Here is an 18,530-nt window from a genome sequence, read left to right as displayed (position 1 = left end):
TGGAAAAATGTCCAGAGCTCGCTACTCACGCCTTGGAGATCTTGTCATGCCCTGCAGCTAGCGTTCTCTCTGAACGTGTGTTCAGCGCTGCTGGTGGTGTGCTGACAGATAAGTGCACGCGGCTGTCCACTGAGAATGTAGACAGACTCACGTTCATAAAGATGAACAAATCATGGATCCGCAAGGACTTTTCTACCCCTGTGTCATTCTGGGGAGACTAAAAGCTTGAGGATTTGGTAAAATCACCTCACCAACCATTTTAAGCAACTCTGGGGCAATTGATGCCACTTAAGTGGTGTCTGTGCCACAATTTTTGGAAAAAATGGAGACTATTTTTGGAGTCCCCTTGCTGTGTTTTACTTGACGTTGGCATCATCAATTCCAGGTGGGTTGGGTCGCTCCCTCCCCCCCTTTTAACAGTAAGAAACTATGGCTTGGGGTAACACAGATGGTTGAGTCTGAAGAGCTGTTTACTCAGAGGTCTGCTCCAAAGCTTCAGTGTCTGCTAGTCAGCGTAGTAGCCCAGCTCTGAAGCAAGCTACACCGCCTGTGTATCTAACAAGAATTTTTAACTGCATCTAGCCTAGGCAGTCTGTGGGGACCGCCAACCAAACCCAGACACTCAGCCCCCCTACCGCCCCCCTTTCCTTGACAATACAATAATGTAACTCTTACAACTGGATGGGTGAGGATCGGTCACAGCTGTATTAACTCTTTATACTCATTCCATTAGAAAGGCATTTTATTTCTAAAATAATTCAGCTTGTTGCAGCATGCCCTGTGTCTACACACCGGCAAGTTGGCCAACAAGTGTAACTCTCCAACATGTCCTTTCTATTTCCAGGCCACGGAGGATCCTGCATACTCGTATGCAGGACTCTGACCCCCATCCATCACTCTTAACGCTTGTTCCACTCCGTCCTGGAGTCCTGACAGGAATATGTCCAGTCCAATACCCATTAAGTGAACACCGTCGGGCCGTATGAGGCCTGCTTTATCTCCTTCCAGTTGTCTGTGTCGTATCACTACACCGCCTCTGTCTCTTCTAAATTTTGCCATTCGATTATTTATTACCCGCCTTGTCCGTTCGATGGCCGTGATGTCTCGCGCACCTTGCCATACCGCTATCGGCACAATCTCTCACCATACTATAGTTAGTTTTGTGAAAAATTCTCTGAAGCGCTCAGTGTCTAGTTTCATTATTGCCATTAGTTATGCGCTCATGTGATGACCTAGGTCGTTTCCCCCGGCCTGTATAACTAAGATGACCGGGCCTCTTGCCTCTCTCCCTACCTTGATTACCTCTATTAGTACCTGTGGCCATTGCAGGCCTCTAATACCTCTCCAGTTGAAATATGTGTTATGAAACTCTAATTTCCTCCCGCCTGGACGGACTTTCGCCCTTTTTTCTGCCCAAAATATATATACGAGTGGCCTATCACCCACACTGTTGGCTTAGCGTCACCTGTAAAAGAAACAAACCACGTTAGGATAACAAGTCCAGTCTTATGTATCTCGCCAAACACGTGGATCGCCATCTCCCTATCCTCTGAACTTTCCGTTTCTGACAGTCCTGCTCTTGCTGCTTCCGTGGCCGCGCCTATGCGGAATGAGTGTGTCCCGTAATCTTTGGGGTGGTTCCCTGCCGATGTTAGGCATTTATTAAATATAGCTTGGAACTGGTATCTTGATAATGGCGTTCCATCAATGTGTGATAGGAAGAAATTACTTTGTGATCTGATGGTTATATATGTTTTTACTATTGCTACCCGACTCAGTGTACCGTTTGTGGGTTGTAGAAGTACCCAAGTGCCCCTGCCCGCTGGAACCGTTTTCGATTTGCGTATGCGTAGACGTATTGCATTATTGGCTATGACTACGTCCTGGTGTAATAAGCCTCCAGTGGTGGTAATTTTGGATTGAGGGACTAATTCGCTTATGCATAGCGCCCCGAAGAAGGCGATCGCAAATGCAGTAGACAGTAGTGTTACTTCAAATTGTGAGTGTCATGTTAATGGTGTTAGGGATATGATGTGAGAAATCAGTTTTAGTGACACGTGACGGGACGTCTACACTCCTGACTTGGCTGACCCCTTTTCCACCCTTTTATGGATTGTCTGATGATGAATCTCTTTGTCACATCTCCCCAATTCAGTAGTTGGAAGTGAAATGCTACTCCGGTCAGACACCGCTGCGCTGACACCCCTGATATTCCCCTCATCATTAGCTGGTGGAGAAATTCTATGGTGACTTGTAATCTGGCTTGTTCACATTGGTCAACCCGTCTGCCTGCTACTAGTCATGTCCACTCTTCCCATGCCTAACCGTATGCTTGCCACGTCGACGGGGCAACTGACGCTCTGATTAATGGCATCAACTATTCGTCACTAGATCCCATAGGGAGGGTGGGCAACTGTTGCCTGATGGGTGGGCGTTGGGGAGGAGCTCTGTGAAAATCTGCCAATTGAATTGTGATAAAGCGTTAGCAGCAGCTTTAGACCCCTCAGCATCGTGGCTAGCGCGGACCCATACATTGTGTTTTAGGCACAGGAATGCTAGCCAGCGTAGTAGGCCTAGCACTGGGAGAGACGATGATGCCATCTTATTAATGCAGTGCGCTAGGCTGGTGTTTTTTGTTATGAAGCGTATATTTTTGTTAGTCAGGCGCGTGCCCCATATTTCAATTGCTACCACTATTGGGAAGAAAAATTATTTTCCGGGCTAGATGCAGCAAAAAATTATTACTAATTTCAATGCTGGTGGAGCTTGGTATAGATGGCCTAATACAATGAGTAACACACACTGCTACTATGCCCAAAAGGTTTTACTTGGCTAGGTGCAGTAAAAAATATTACATACACAGGTGGTGTAGCTTGCAACACAGATAGGCTACTCCACTGACTAACACACACTGCAAGAGGCCCAAAAGGATTTGCTTAGCTAGATTTAGCCAAATGCTGTGAAAAAAACTTGCACAGCACTAAAACAGACCTGCCTGGCAAAAAGTCCTAGGAAATGCTGTAACCTAGCCCTCAAAAGGGCTGCAATTACAATTAGTCCCTACTCCCAACCTATCTGTCTATTTAAGAGCAAATTCGCTTGCAATTCACACATTTAGAAAGTATAGCGCCCACAGCAGCAGCGGTGCCGTCTAACACTCAGCTGCAGCAGTGAGAAAATGGTGGCAATGGGGAAAATGGCTGGGTCTTATAGGGCAAGGACATGTGACATACACAGCCAATGACACATGCCCTTGCTTGTGTGAAAAAAAGCACTTCGCTGCGTGTGTGCGCTGCTGATAGGCTGACAGACTGCACCTCCCCACTGTAAATGCGGGAAAGAAATAAAAAATGGAGATCTTCATTATTTCTGCAAAGATCCATCCCATGCCCCTCCCCCCGCCCACTGTACACTCAAACTGTGTATTAACATTGACTATTAGCATTACTGTGAAAAAATCCAGTTACGATTTTGGTGCACGAACAGTTATCGAACATAACCTTGAACAGACGGATTTTTTTCAAATCATTCGTGTTTGTCGAACGTCTCGAACACCGCCCAAAACAGCTCGAATTTGAGATTTTCGAACAGTTCGAGTCGAACACCGCTCATGTCTATCCAAGATAGGGCCAAGTCTGTGATGCCAAGAGATGAGAGAGTCTGCAGTAAGAGGGAATGGCCCACTGTGTCAAAGGCAGATGACAGTTCCAGGAGGAGGAGGAAAAACTAGTGTCGCTTGGATTTGGCAGTTAGTAGGCTGTTGCTGACTTTAGTCAAAGCAGATTCAGTGGAATGGTGCGGTCGGAAGCCATATTGTGAGCAGTGAAAGAGGGAGCAGGAGGAGAGGTGGGAGGACAGTTCAAAATGGGCATGCTGTTACAGTAGTTTTGAGGCATAGTGGAGAAGTGATATGGGCCTATAACTAGACACAGAGAATGGGTCAAGGGAGGGCTTTTTGAGGATGGGTGTTGTTAGTGACAGGTTAAAGAGGTGGGTTAGGTTTGAGAAGAAGACTGTTGTAAGATTTGGAATGAGGTGGGACAGGATTGGGTCAAGTTCACAGGTGGTGATTTGGAGAGTAAAGAGGAAAGTTGATCTTTCGTGATGGCGGAGAAGCTGGTTTGGGAGGAGGAGAGTTGAATAGTTATGAGGAGGGGCTATGTGGACTTTAAGCAAAAGCTTTGCCTTACATTGTCAATCTTCTGCTTGAAGAATGAGGTAAAGTCTTCAGCTGAGATGAGAGGAGGGGGAGGGATAACTGGGGGACAAAGGGGAGAATTGAAAGTACTGAATAGCTGTTTAGGGTTGTGAGACAGGAATGATATGAGAGATGAGAAGTAGGTTTGTTTTGCTGCATCGAGTGAGTAATTGCTCAGCGTTTTGACAACTTCTGTTATTGGACGGGCTACTCGACTTCCTTTCTTTGGCAGCAGCATAGCGGTATGCCTTGTAGATGAGGGCCAGAAAGAGCATGTGCTCCAGAGGATGGCAAGCGCAGCATCAAGTGGCCTCTCCTCTTCCTTCACCTTAACATCACACACAGTACATTCCACAGTGGAGGCACCCCAATTACCCTTGTTTCCCCCCTGCATCAGAACTCTCCAACCGCCCAACTGACTGTTTGGAACCACAGATGGGCGAGTCTGCAGAGCTGTTCACACATTCTGTTCCATGGTCTGCTCCAAAGATTCACAGACTCAAGAGAAGGAAAGCATGCACTGATTCCCAACATTTTTTCAGTTGGATCTCGGGCTGGACGAAGTAAGGTTCGAGCAGTATCTAGAACCTCATCACCAAAGGTTAACCCCCGGGGTGGAGGTGATCCTGATGAGACTTAGATACCTGAGGAGCGCGTTATGTGCTGCTAGGGTACGAAAAGAAGGAGGGTTACTCTCAGGGTGAGGAGTGGGAGAAAAGAGAGGATGATGAGGTTGTAAATTCCCCTTCTCAGAGGCACGCAACTGAGTAGCTCAATAGAGGTGGTGGAAAAGGAAGAAGATAAGGAGGCTATGTTGCGGTTTCCCGCACAAACACAGAGTAATGCAACCAAAACAAGCACTGCATCCTCAGCCTCAACTCTGGCCATGGCCAGTAGCGGTCGTGGGTCTGCAGTTTGCAGAGGCGGCAAGATTTGCCTAGCCTGGGCCTTTTTTGAGACCGGAAAGAATGACTAAACTCATGTTATCTGCCAACTTTGTAAAAAACGACTCAGTAGAGGAAAAAATTCCAATAATTTGACTACTACATGCGTGAACCAGGATATGTGCGATCAACATGCTTTAGTCTGGGAATCTCACTGCACTAAAATGCAGACTAGTGAGCCTCGCCAACCACCTGCCGCCCCATCAACTGCATCTGCTGCTTCTTCCTTCCCTGTCACCATGGCAAGTGTTCTCACACAGGTTTCCAGCTGCAGAACCTCCACTTGTTTATCCGCTACAGTCGGGGTGAGTGGGAGCCCATCATATGTTATGAATGTGGACATGCCTGCTGTTTTGGACCGATCTCAGACACCGAGCACACCACATCTTTCTCAATCCTCAATAACATCTCTGCCTGCACCTCACTCACAGTTCAGCAGTTTGTCGTGTTCACCCTACTCCATCCTCTCTCAGCACAGCAGCCCGCCCTCAGTCCGTAAAATATTGTCTCCTCCTACACATACCAAAGCAAATTGCTCGAATGTCACCATCTCCAATCTGTTAGCCATGGAAATGCTGCCTTTCCGCCTGGTGGATACAGACAGTTTCCGAAAGCTGATGGCCGTCGCAGTCCCCCAGTACCAGTTGCCCAATCACCATTACTTCTTTAAGAAATCTGTGCCTGTGATAAACCAGCATGTTGCAGACAACATCACCCGTTTCTTGAAAAAATCTATCTATCCATCGCTTGGGGATGGAGAACTAAACCAATACTCACCAGAAGATGGAGAACTAAACTACTAGAAAACAGGGGTTGGAGAACAAAAATACTAAACACCAGTGTTGGAGAACTAAACAACTACACATCAGAAGATGGAGAATTAAACTGCTAGACAACATGGGTTGGAGAACTAAACTATTAAACACCTAGGGTTGGAGAACTAAACCACTACACACCAGAAGATGGATAACTAAACTACTAGACAACAGGGGTTGGAGAACTAAACTACTAAACACTTTGGGTTGGAGATCTAAACCATGACACACCAGAAGATGGAGAACTAAACTACTAGACAACAGGAGTTGCAGAACTGTACTACTAAACACCTAGGGTTGGAGAACTAAATGACTACACACCAGGAGATGAAGAACTAAACTACTACACAACAAGGGATGGTGAACTAAACCACTAAACCCCAAGATGTCACTAGACACCAAGTCTTGGAATCCAAACCTCTGTATCTAACACTTCCTCCACTGCTTCTGCCTCCTCCATCTCCTATAGGGCCTCCACCTGTGCCCTCAACCTTTCCCTTAATGAGATACACATTCCAACAGTGCAAAAGTACTTAAATTAATATGCCTTGGAGATCGCAGTCACACAGCTCAAGAGTTGTGGACAGCTATCCAGGCCGAGTTTGAGGAATTACTGTCTCCACTGAACCTGGAGCCAAGGAAGGCCATGTGTGATAACGTTGTGAACCTGCCGGGGCAAGCTCACATATGTGCCTTGCATGGCTCACGTCCTCAACCTGGTGGTACAGCAATTTCTCCTCCACTATCCCGGCCTGGATGCGCTGCTGCACAAACCAGGGTCTGTTAGAACTCTCTTGTTAGGTTTTTTCTATCTTGCTGGTCACATGACCTTTTTTGCCTATTTAATCCTGCTCCGCCCTCCTGGCCTTGCTGGACTTCATTGTAATTTCTACTCTTTAGCTAGCCTGGTGCTTAGTTACCTTTCTCAGTCAGTTCAGCTAGGTCTTCGGACCTTTATGTTCTATGTTGTGTGTTTGTCTTTTACTGCTACAATCTCTGCTAGGAGGTGTCCAACTTTATCCCAGTCCCTAGTTCTTGTAGGGATCCCTCCCTTGCATCTATAGGTCTTCGTACAGACTAGCCGAGGACTTTAGCGGGTCTGATCGCAGGATCAGGTTCCCCGTTACATCGTAGGGATCTAGCTTAGTTCTATTGTAGGGACAGATCTCCTTTTTTTCCTTAGTGCTTGTAGCAGATCATAACACAATCGATGTGTGCTCACTTCCGCTATTGACATTCCACGGGTCATAAACTTGCATTGCTACAGAGATCTTTAGGCCTACCAGTTAACCCGTTGATATGCAATATGCCGACACGTTGGAATTCCACTCTGCTCACGTTCCAGTGACTGTGACAGCAGCGACGAGCTCTGGTGCAGTATGTAATTTTGCATAGCTTGGGCCAATGCAGTACGGACGTGTTGCAAATCACACTTGGGAGTGAGCAGAGATGAAGGGCCTCTGCACCTTCCTGCACAGTTTAGAAATGGCAACTAAGATGGTTAGTGCTGATGATGCATCATCAGCATCACTATTCCGGTCATCTACATGCTGGAGCACATTTTGAATAGTCTGCGGGAAGATGTGGTGGCCCCAGAGGAAGAGAAGGAAGCAGAGGAGGATGCAGAAGGTTATATCAATATCTTTAAATTCCAGACTGTCATCGCACTGGCGGGTGCCAAGGGAAGGTGGATTACAACAATCAAGGGGAGCTGGTGGTACCAGAAAAACTGTTAATGAAGATGTAGGAGCCGAGGAACAAATGGAAGAGGATGAGCAGGAAGAGGTGATGAGCCTGCAATAGTCTGGAGATGAAGAGGATAATTATCCCCTCTCTGTTGTCCGTGGTTGGCAGGAGGGGATTAAGAAAGCAAGCTTGAGTGTTACCCCACCACCAACATACCATGGACTTGGAAGCACCCGACACGAGCGCCTTCTTGCTGCACTATCTGCAACATGATTGTTGCCCGTATTGTTAGAATTAGAAATAGTGCTGACTACTGGGTTGCCACTCTGTTAGATCCACGGTACAAGAGTAAATTTTGTCAGATGCTTCCTCCCCTGGAAAGGGACGCTTGCATACTGGAGGATTGAAACACGCTTGTGGACAATTTTAAGAGTGGTTTTCCCCAAGACAGCAGTGAGGTACACAGTGTGCATCACAGTTCTAGACTTCCAACCCCAGGAATGTCAAGTTGTCAACACAAAAACATTATTAGCAGCAGTGTAAGAGGCAGAGGCAGCACGGTGGCTCAGTGGTTAGCACTGCAGCCTTGCAGCGATGGGGTACTGGGTTCAAATCCCACCAAGTACAACATCTTCAATGAGTGTGTATGTTCTCCCCGTATTTGTGTGTGTTTCCTCCAGGTACTTCTGTTTCTTACCACAATCCAAAGACATACTGATAGGATATTTAGATTGTGAGCCCCTGGACTCCTGGATGGAGCACAATACTAGCACAAAGAAATAAAAGCTGAAATGTGGCCTGGATTCTGGATCACACTATTAGCACAAAGAATATAGATTCTGAAATGTGAACTCCTGAATGAAGCACAATATTAGCACAAAAGAATTAAAAGCTGAAATGTGGCCTGGTTTCAGGGCCACGCTATTAGCACAAACAATTTAGATTTCAACCCCACCTGTGCTTCTTTTTGAGCCACTCCTTTGTTGCCTTGGCTGTATGTTTTGGGTCATTGTCTTGTTGGAAGACCCAGCCACGACCCATTTTTAATGTCCTGGCGGAGGGAAGGAGGTTGTCACTCAGGATTTTACAGTACATGGCTCCATCCATTCTCCCATTGATGCGGTGAAGTAGTCCTATGCCCTTAGCAGAGAAACACTCCCAAAACATAATGTTTCCACCTCCATGCTTGACAGTGGGGACGGTGTTCTTTGGGTCATAGGCAGTATTTCTCTTACTCCAAACATGGTGAGTTGAGTTAATGCCAAAGAGCTCAATTTTTGTCTCATCTGACCACAGCACCTTCTGCCAATAACTCACAGAATCATCCAGGTGTTCATTGGCAAGCTCCAGACGGGCCTGCACATGTGCCTTCTTGAGCAGGGGGACCTTGCGGGCACTGCAGGATTTTAAACCTTTTAGGCGCAATGTGTTGCCAATGGTTTTGTTGGTGACTGTGGTCCCAGCTTCCTTGAGATCATTAACAAGTTCCCCCCGTGTAGTTTTAAGTTGATCTCTTACCATCCTCATGATCAAGGATACCCCACAAGGTGAGATTTTGCATGGCGCCCCAGATCGATGTCGATTGACAGTCATTTTGCATTTCTTCCATTTTCTTTCTACTGCACAAACAGTTATCTCCTTCTCACCCAGCATCTTACTTATTGTTTTGTAGCCCATTCCAGCTTTGTGCAGGTCTATGATCTTGTCCCTGACATCCTTAGAAAGCTCTTTGGTCTTGCTCTTGTTGTAGAGGTTAGAGTCTGACTGATTAATTGAGTCTGTGGACAGGAGTCTTTTATACATGTGACTATGTAAGACAGCTGTCTTTAAGGCAGGTAACAAGTTGATTAGGAGTGTCTAACTGGTCTGTAGGAGCCAGAACTCATAATGGTTTGTAGGGGATCAAATACTTATTTCTCACTGAAAAATGCAAATAAATGTATCTAATTTATACAATGTGATTTTCTTGATTTTTTTGGGATATTCTATCTCTCAATGTTAAAATTAACCTACCTTTAAAATTATAGCCTGTTCATTTCTTTGTCAGTGGGCAAACTTACAAAAACAGCAAGGGGTCAAATAATTATTTTCTTCACTGTAAATGATTCTAGGTAAAAGCACTCTCATGTATAAAAAAGAAATGTAAAATAAAATTTGATTTTGTTATAAAACAGAACTATTTTCATTGCATAAAAGCATTAAAGATATTAAACAAAAACTGTATAATTGATATGGTATGTAAGGCAGAAACACTAACAATGAGCCACAGATCAAGTTGTATGCAAAGGTTGAAATCTGTTGGAAAAAAATTGTGCATAAATTGAATGGATGCAAATCTGCAGACCTTCTCCTTCATTTCAATAAGATTTTATAAAATCTCATCCACAATGGTAATGCTGTAATATGCAGTTGATTTTGCTGAAAATCCACTACATACATTGCCCATGTGAACATACCTTCACAGTATGTGTTATATGTCTTTCAAATTTTACAGCACACTGAGTACTTAAGTTTTATTTTTTTTAAACAGCCAAACCACACAATTCCTATTTATAATGGAGTTTCACCAAAAATAGATCCCTGTTTGGACCCCTTATGATCAGCTACAATCTGTGGGGGAACCTGGCACTAATAAATTGATTTCTGTGCAGCATCACAACTTAAAGCACTGTGTGCGTGATGCAGGACAGAAACAGTGCATGCTATGTAATGAATTCAGCACATTTTATCTGTGGTGTGTGCCTCTGTTTGCCTCGCCAGAAATGCTACTTCAGTCATAGACTGGAGTAGCATTTCTAGCATTAGAGATATGGGACCTTTTGATTAATTAGATGGGCGGGTGTAGCCGTACTCTGTTCTGCCCTGGCTTTTCCCCTTCTCAAAACTTGAGTGAAAACACCAAATTTCGCAAAATTTTTGAGCAACTAAATGTTGCGAAAAAAATTTGCAATTATTCAAAATGTTTCGTGTTAACACTTTCATAAGTCGGGGCCTAAGTTTTACATACTTCATACTGTTATATCAATAAAAAAAATCAAAGCAAAAACATTCTACATTCTAACACCCAAAACTATCTGCAGCCATAAGGGGTTAACCAAGATTTCCAATCAAAAATATTAAATTGTTCATGCATTAATAAGTTAGGACCTGAAGGTAGAGAAGTAGAAAGTCTGGTGAATTTTATTTTTTCTTATTTTTTAACAGGAAGAAAAATTGTAATCATATTTTACTTTATGGGTGGAATTCCTTTTTAGTCTTAAGAACACGGAGCTCTGACCCACATAGAGATAAATTCTTGAATTAATCAGAACTGAATATTGGAGCTTATTAAATTATAATAATGAAACAATTGGTACAATTAATCAGCGCTTGAACTAAGCTTGCTTACTACTCAGGTCAGTTATTTCACAAATTCTGAAAATGTTCCTAACCAAGGTATCATTAGGTTTATCTCTTCACCTAAATTAAGATGCATTTATTCTTCAGTGAAAAGCCTTAGGGTTTAAATGATATGTTTAGTCTTACTTCAGCACTTTACTGGCTGACATCCAAGCATCCGAGTCTCATCAAATTACTTTTTTGCCCTACATAGGTGACCACATTTTTGGAAGAACTCCTGCACATAAATTTTTCATGAGTGTTAAAAACTGACAAACTTCTATAAATTAAAGTCAAAGATAGCTTGTTTTATTTTGTATGGTGTTCCAATCCGGATACTTTCTAAAGGTGTCGTAATTGTGTTTTATTGTTTTCTTTTTTTGTGTGTATAAATGTCAAATATCTCACATAACATCAAATCCACAATCTTCTATGACATGATGTTTACTGCCATGGGGTTTTTACAGAATATTCTTTGATTTGTACTATTTGCTGTTATGCACACGCCCGGGCTGAGCGGCGTGTGCGTGTGATTGTAGTGATTCCACTGGACCATGAACCGGAGAGTGCCTGGAGGGGCGTGACTAAATATCTGGCCGATCCGACCAAGATGGCACGACGGCATACGACGCCAGTGCACCAGGGAGAAACCGGGCAGAGGGACCAGGTGCTACTCCAGGTCAAACTCCGGACACGGGGGTTGACCCACACAGGGATTACTGGATCAGGCTGGTTAGGCTGGCGCACAGACTGGAGGGTATAGGCAGGCACGACTGGTATGCAGGCAGGCGGGTAAAGGCAAGCGCAGCTAGAGTGCAGACAGGGAGGCACTAGCAGGTAGGAACACAGGCGGGATAGGACCCAGTACACACTGGGACTCAGGAACAGGCAGGTTAGGCTGGCACAGACTGGTGGATATAAGCAAACACGGCAGGTATGCAGATGGGTGGATACAGGCGAGTATGCAGGCAGGGAGGTACTGGCCGAAAGGACGGGCTGGAGCACAGAAAGGTTAAGACCCAGTACAGACTGGGTCACAGAACCGCAGATGCGGTAGACAACCACAGCAGAGAGGGAACGCCCGAAGCGGTGGGCAAGAACAGAGCAGGACGGGGCTGCAGGAGCAGCGAGCACAAGCAGGGCAGGACAGGACTGCCGGAGCAGCGGGCAGAAGCAGGGCAGGACAGGACTGCTGGAGCAGCGGGCAGAAGCAGGGCAGGACAGGACTGCCAGAGCAGCGGGCAGAAGCAGGGCAGGACAGGACTGCCAGAGCAGCGGGCAGAAGCAGGGCAGGACAGGACTGCCGGAGCAGCGGGCAGAAGCAGGGCAGGACAGGACTGCCGGAGCAGCGGGCAGAAGCAGGGCAGGACAGGACTGTCGGAGCAGCGGGCAGAAGCAGGGCAGGACAGGACTGCTGGAGCAGCGGGCAGAAGCAGGGCAGGACAGGACTGCCGGAGCAGCGGGCAGAAGCAGGGCAGGACAGGACTGCCGGAGCAGCGGTAAGCAAAGGAGTCAGAGCAGGCAAGGCTGAGTAGGGGGGACAGGGCTCTGTTCACACGGAACAGACAGGAAGGGAAAGGCAGAGCCAGACACCCACAGGGTACTAGCAGAGAAGTAGCGAGTGGACCACAAACTCACAAACGGGAGTACAGAGACAACAAGTAGGAGTTAGGTACGAGTTCAGACTCTGCAGAAAAAGGAAGGGAACGGACATAGAGGCAAAACAGGTAAAGGATAGGAGAGAGTTCAGACTGGAACTGAGTGTACGGAGGAGACCGACACTGCAGCGGAATACAGGAGCGGGTCTGGGAATACGGCCCCCAGAGAGGCAGGACGAACAGGCAAGGTGCGTGTTCAGACAGGACAGACAAGATACAGGAGCAGGTCTAGGTAATCGGCCCCTAGAAGGCAGGAGGAACAGGCTAGGAGCGTGTTCAGACAGGTCAGACAAGATACAGGAACGGGTCTAGGTAATCGGCCCCTAGAAGGCAGGAGGAACAGGCTAGGAGCGTGTTCAGACAGGCCTGGAAATACAGCCTCCAGGATAGGCAGACAAGAGAACACAGAACGGGACCTGGCACCTTCAGAGTGCAAGCACACACTGAATGAAACACTATGCTCAGGCAGGGATAGATGGGAGCAGCTGAGCTATATACCAGCTGACAGACAGCAATAGGCTGAGGACGCACAAGGGGTGTGACCCACAGCAGGTACAAAAAGCAGGAAGTGATCGGGCGCCGCCCTTAAGCAGCAGAAACAGACACAAACAGACAGCATGGAGGGAAGCCAGAGAGACATTCTGGACAGGAGATCAAGTGCGCGCTCTTGCACAGTGGGAGATGGACCACTATGCAAGGACGCCGCCAGGTATGTTACAGTACCCCCCCCTTACGCCCCCTCTTCTTCAGGCCTGCCAGAATCTTCCGCAGGGAATTCGAGGGCCAATTCTTCACTTCGAAGAGATCACTTCCCCTGTCCACCGGAAAAACTGGTCTCCTCTGGGTAGCTAGGATGCTACCTCCCATCCAGCCACCCTTAGCAACAGACGAAACGGGTGGAGTACCAGGAACAGCACACAAGGAAGTCTCTCTCCACATATTTTCAGGTGGCACCCCAGAGGGTACAGGAGACAACTGGAAGTCCTCCACCGGGTTGGAGGGGGACAGAGACTTGGGGGTAATCTCTGCTTCGAGGTACATCTTGTCAAGCTCACAGGAAGAAATAGACGGGTTATCAGGTACATAATGAGGAAAAGTCACTGTCTCTTTGTTTTCTGGTGGTACCCCGGAGGATTCAGAAAACAACTGGAGGTCCTCCGCCGGGTCAGAAGAGTGCAGAGGCTCAGAGAAAACATCTGCTTCAGAGTACACTAGGTCGGACTCACTGGACGAAGCAGGCGAGGTATCGGGTACCGAGTATAGGAAAGTCTCTGTCCATTCTCCACCAGGTGGCACCCCGAAGGGTTCTGGAGACAACTGGCGGTCCTCCGCCTGGTCAGAGGGGTGTAGAGACTCACGGGTAACCTCTGCTTCAGAGTACACTAGGTCGGACTCACTGGACGAAGCAAGCGAGGTATCAGATCCAGGATATAGGAAAGTCTCTGTCCATTTACCACCAGGTGGCACCCCGAAGGGTTCTGGAGACAACTGGAGGTCCTCCGCCTGGTCAGAGGAGTGTAGAGACTCGGGAGTAACCACTGCTTCAGAGTACACTAGGTTGGACTCACTGGACGAAGCGAGCGAGGTATCAGGTACAGAGTATAGGAGAGTCTCTGTCCTTTCGCTACCAGGTAGCACCCCGAAGGGTTCAGGAGACAACTGGAGGTCCTCCGCCTGGTCGGAGGGGTGTAGAGACTCGGGAGTAACCTCTGCTTCGGAGTACACTAGGTTGGACTCACTGGACGAAGCGAGCGAGGTATCAGGTACAGAGTATAGGAGAGTCTCTGTCCTTTCGCTACCAGGTAGCACCCCGAAGGGTTCAGGAGACAACTGGAGGTCCTCCGCCTGGTCGGAGGGGTGTAGAGACTCGGGGGTAACTACCACTTTGGGGTACCCATTGTCAGGCTCACAGGACGAAGCGGACAAAGTATCGAGTACCGGGTGTAGAGAATTCTCTCTCCATTTGTCATCGAGTGGTATCCCGGAGGATTCAGGAGGCAACAGGGGGTCCTCCGCCAGGTAGTAGAGGTGCACAGACTCTGAGGTAACCACAGCTTTGGAGCATCCTTGGACATGCACACCGGTTAAAGTGGGTGAAGCATCTGATGCCGGGTGCAGGAAGTTCTCCTGTGTGGAGTCTGGATGGGCAGAAGTCTCTTCGGGCAGGAGAACTGGTGCACTACCCACGCACATTACCCGTTGGGGCTTCTCCGGGATACAGGGAGATGAAGCTTCAGTAGGGACTTCAAGGTTGGGGTCAGGAGGTCTCAGGGAGGACAGACCCTGGCGTGACGGCTTGCCTCTACGTCTAGCACGTCTGGACTGCCTCTTGAGGTTGGGAGAAGTATTCCGGAAAGCGTAGTCACCCTGTGAGGATTCTGGGTGGGCAGTAGTCTCATTGGGCTGGAGGACTATTGCGCTACCCACACACATTACCCATTGGGGCTGCTCCGGGATATTGGGAAGTGAAGCTTCAGCAGGAGCCTCCGGGTTAGGATCATCGAAGACCATTAGAAAGGCCACCAGGAAGGCCATTAGGTCCAGGAGGATCGGATCCTGTGTTTCATATAGGGGGTTGATCCATTCCAAGGCATCACCCGCCAGGTAAGACATAATGAATGCCACCTTAACCCGATCGGTGGGAAAACATAGAGGGTAGAACTTGAAGTGTAGCATGCATTGCTCCACAAATGCACGACTTTGTCTAGGATCCCCATAATAACGTAGCGGATCCGCGGGAACGAGAGCAGATAGATCCATCTGGACGGGTGCGTAATTCGCCTGGAACTCAGCTAAAGGAAAAAAAAAATATTTATTTATTTATTTTAATGCATGTATTCGCTGGAAAACTTCTCAGAGAGCGAAGGCCGTGGGGCTCAACGGGAACCATGGCCTGAGCATGCTGTTAAGCACACGCCCGGGCTGAGCGGCGTGTGCGTGTGATTGTAGTGATTCCACTGGACCATGAACCGGAGAGTGCCTGGAGGGGCGTGACTAAGTATCTGGCCGATCCGACCAAGATGGCACGACGGCATACGACGCCAGTGCACCAGGGAGAAACCGGGCAGAGGGACCAGGTGCTACTCCAGGTCAAACTCCGGACACGGGGGTTGACCCACACAGGGATTACTGGATCAGGCTGGTTAGGCTGGCGCACAGACTGGAGGGTATAGGCAGGCACGACTGGTATGCAGGCAGGCGGGAAAAGGCAAGCGCAGCTAGAGTGCAGACAGGGAGGCACTAGCAGGTAGGAACACAGGCGGGATAGGACCCAGTACACACTGGGACTCAGGAACAATACAGGTAGAGGGGTACAGGCAAGCACAGCTAGAGTGCAGACAGGGAGGCACTAGCAGGTAGGAACACAGGCGGGATAGGACCCAGTACACACTGGGACTCAGGAACAGGCAGGTTAGGCTGGCACAGACTGGTGGATATAAGCAAACACGGCAGGTATGCAGATGGGTGGATACAGGCGAGTATGCAGGCAGGGAGGTACTGGCCGAAAGGACGGGCTGGAGCACAGAAAGGTTAAGACCCAGTACAGACTGGGTCACAGAACCGCAGATGCGGTAGACAACCACAGCAGAGAGGGAACGCCCGAAGCGGTGGGCAAGAACAGAGCAGGACGGGGCTGCAGGAGCAGCGAGCACAAGCAGGGCAGGACAGGACTGCCGGAGCAGCGGGCAGAAGCAGGGCAGGACAGGACTGCCGGAGCAGCGGGCAGAAGCAGGGCAGGACAGGACTGCCAGAGCAGCGGGCAGAAGCAGGGCAGGACAGGACTGCCAGAGCAGCAGGCAGAAGCAGGGCAGGACAGGACTGCCGGAGCAGCGGGCAGAAGCAGGGCAGGACAGGACTGCCGGAGCAGCGGGCAGAAGCAGGGCAGGACAGGACTGCCGGAGCAGCGGGCAGAAGCAGGGCAGGACAGGACTGCCGGAGCAGCGGGCAGAAGCAGGGCAGGACAGGACTGCCGGAGCAGCGGGCAGAAGCAGGGCAGGACAGGACTGCCGGAGCAGCGGTAAGCAAAGGAGTCAGAGCAGGCTAGGCTGAGTAGGGGGGACAGGGCTCTGTTCACACGGAACAGACAGGAAGGGAAAGGCAGAGCCAGACACCCACAGGGTACTAGCAGAGAAGTAGCGAGTGGACCACAAACTCACAAACGGGAGTACAGAGACAACAAGCAGGAGTTAGGTACGAGTTCAGACTCTGCAGAAAAAGGAAGGGAACGGACATAGAGGCAAAACAGGTAAAGGATAGGAGAGAGTTCAGACTGGAACTGAGTGTACGGAGGAGACCGACACTGCAGCGGAATACAGGAGCGGGTCTGGGAATACGGCCCCCAGAGAGGCAGGACGAACAGGCAAGGTGCGTGTTCAGACAGGACAGACAAGATACAGGAGCAGGTCTAGGTAATCGGCCCCTAGAAGGCAGGAGGAACAGGCTAGGAGCGTGTTCAGACAGGTCAGACAAGATACAGGAACGGGTCTAGGTAATTGGCCCCTACAAGGCAGGAGGAACAGGCTAGGAGCGTGTTCAGACAGGCCTGGAAATACAGCCTCCAGGATAGGCAGACAAGAGAACACAGAACGGGACCTGGCACCTTCAGAGTGCAAGCACACACTGAATGAAACACTATGCTCAGGCAGGGATAGATGGGAGCAGCTGAGCTATATACCAGGTGACAGACAGCAATAGGCTGAGGACGCACAAGGGGTGTGACCCACAGCAGGTACAAAAAGCAGGAAGTGATCGGGCGCCGCCCTTAAGCAGCAGAAACAGACACAAACAGACAGCATGGAGGGAAGCCAGAGAGACATTCTGGACAGGAGATCAAGTGCGCGCTCTTGCACACTGGGAGATGGACCACTATGCAAGGACGCCGCCAGGTATGTTACATTTGCAAATAATAGTCATAACAATTTATTTGTATTTTTTCAGCAATAAAGTCTGTTTTTATTATGTTCGACTTTTGAAAGCTTGTAAATAATACAATATTTTGTCCTGGTAAACAACTTATGTGCTTTTAGTTATATATAGTGATACAGAAATATGTCTTTTTGGTATAGAACCCAGATTTCTATAACTGCCGACCCTGTATTGTCTACGATATCTAACAGTGGAACCTGATGTATTATCCAGTGAGTGAAAGTCTAACTTCACTATAAACCTGAAAATTCAGTTGTGACTGGTTAAATCCAATATTCTATCCTACATGTCACATTTCACAGGTATCATGAGGATAGGGATAGGGGAAATGTTTATTTTTATCTTGGAGAATATAAAGTCGATTGTGATTTTCTTTCCTTGTTTCAAAAATATTGGCTTTAACTATTTTAAAAAATGTATGGAATACTGCCATATTGGTGTCTAACAACTGGAACCTCTACCATATCCCAAGACTGCAGCAATTTTTTCTGCACAGTGTTGTAAGGATGTGTAAATTATCTTTAGACTTGCCTGTAGTTATTGATGTTAATATTGTTTGAACTGTTGTTTGTTCCTGGGATAACTGGACAGTGCATCATGTTACTGAAGACCATGGTCACTGGGTCCTCTGTTATGGACATGCCTTGCTGTCACACAATGCGCAGTAAGTATTTACATGTGTGTTTATATAAACAGTAGTAGCTTGGGCATTTTCACTAGTCTTTTCGTGTGAAGTCAGCCCCTTGAAGAAGAAAATGCCTCCTAAGGAACAAAATGCTGCATTAGTGGCTGCTATGTGTTGTTGAGATCCTTCAGAAGTGGCCACAAAATTGTTAGACACCTGGAATGAGCAGGTGGAGAGTGGAGTCTTCCTACATAAAGAAAGCCTACAAATGAAGGATGAAGCACCAAATAGAAGGTAAAT

Source organism: Phyllobates terribilis, unplaced genomic scaffold (assembly GCF_046119375.1).
Source record: "Phyllobates terribilis strain yellow unplaced genomic scaffold, ASM4611937v1 Scaffold_3__8_contigs__length_932513732, whole genome shotgun sequence".
NCBI lineage: Eukaryota > Metazoa > Chordata > Amphibia > Anura > Dendrobatidae > Phyllobates > Phyllobates terribilis.
This window is presented reverse-complemented; position numbering follows the sequence as displayed.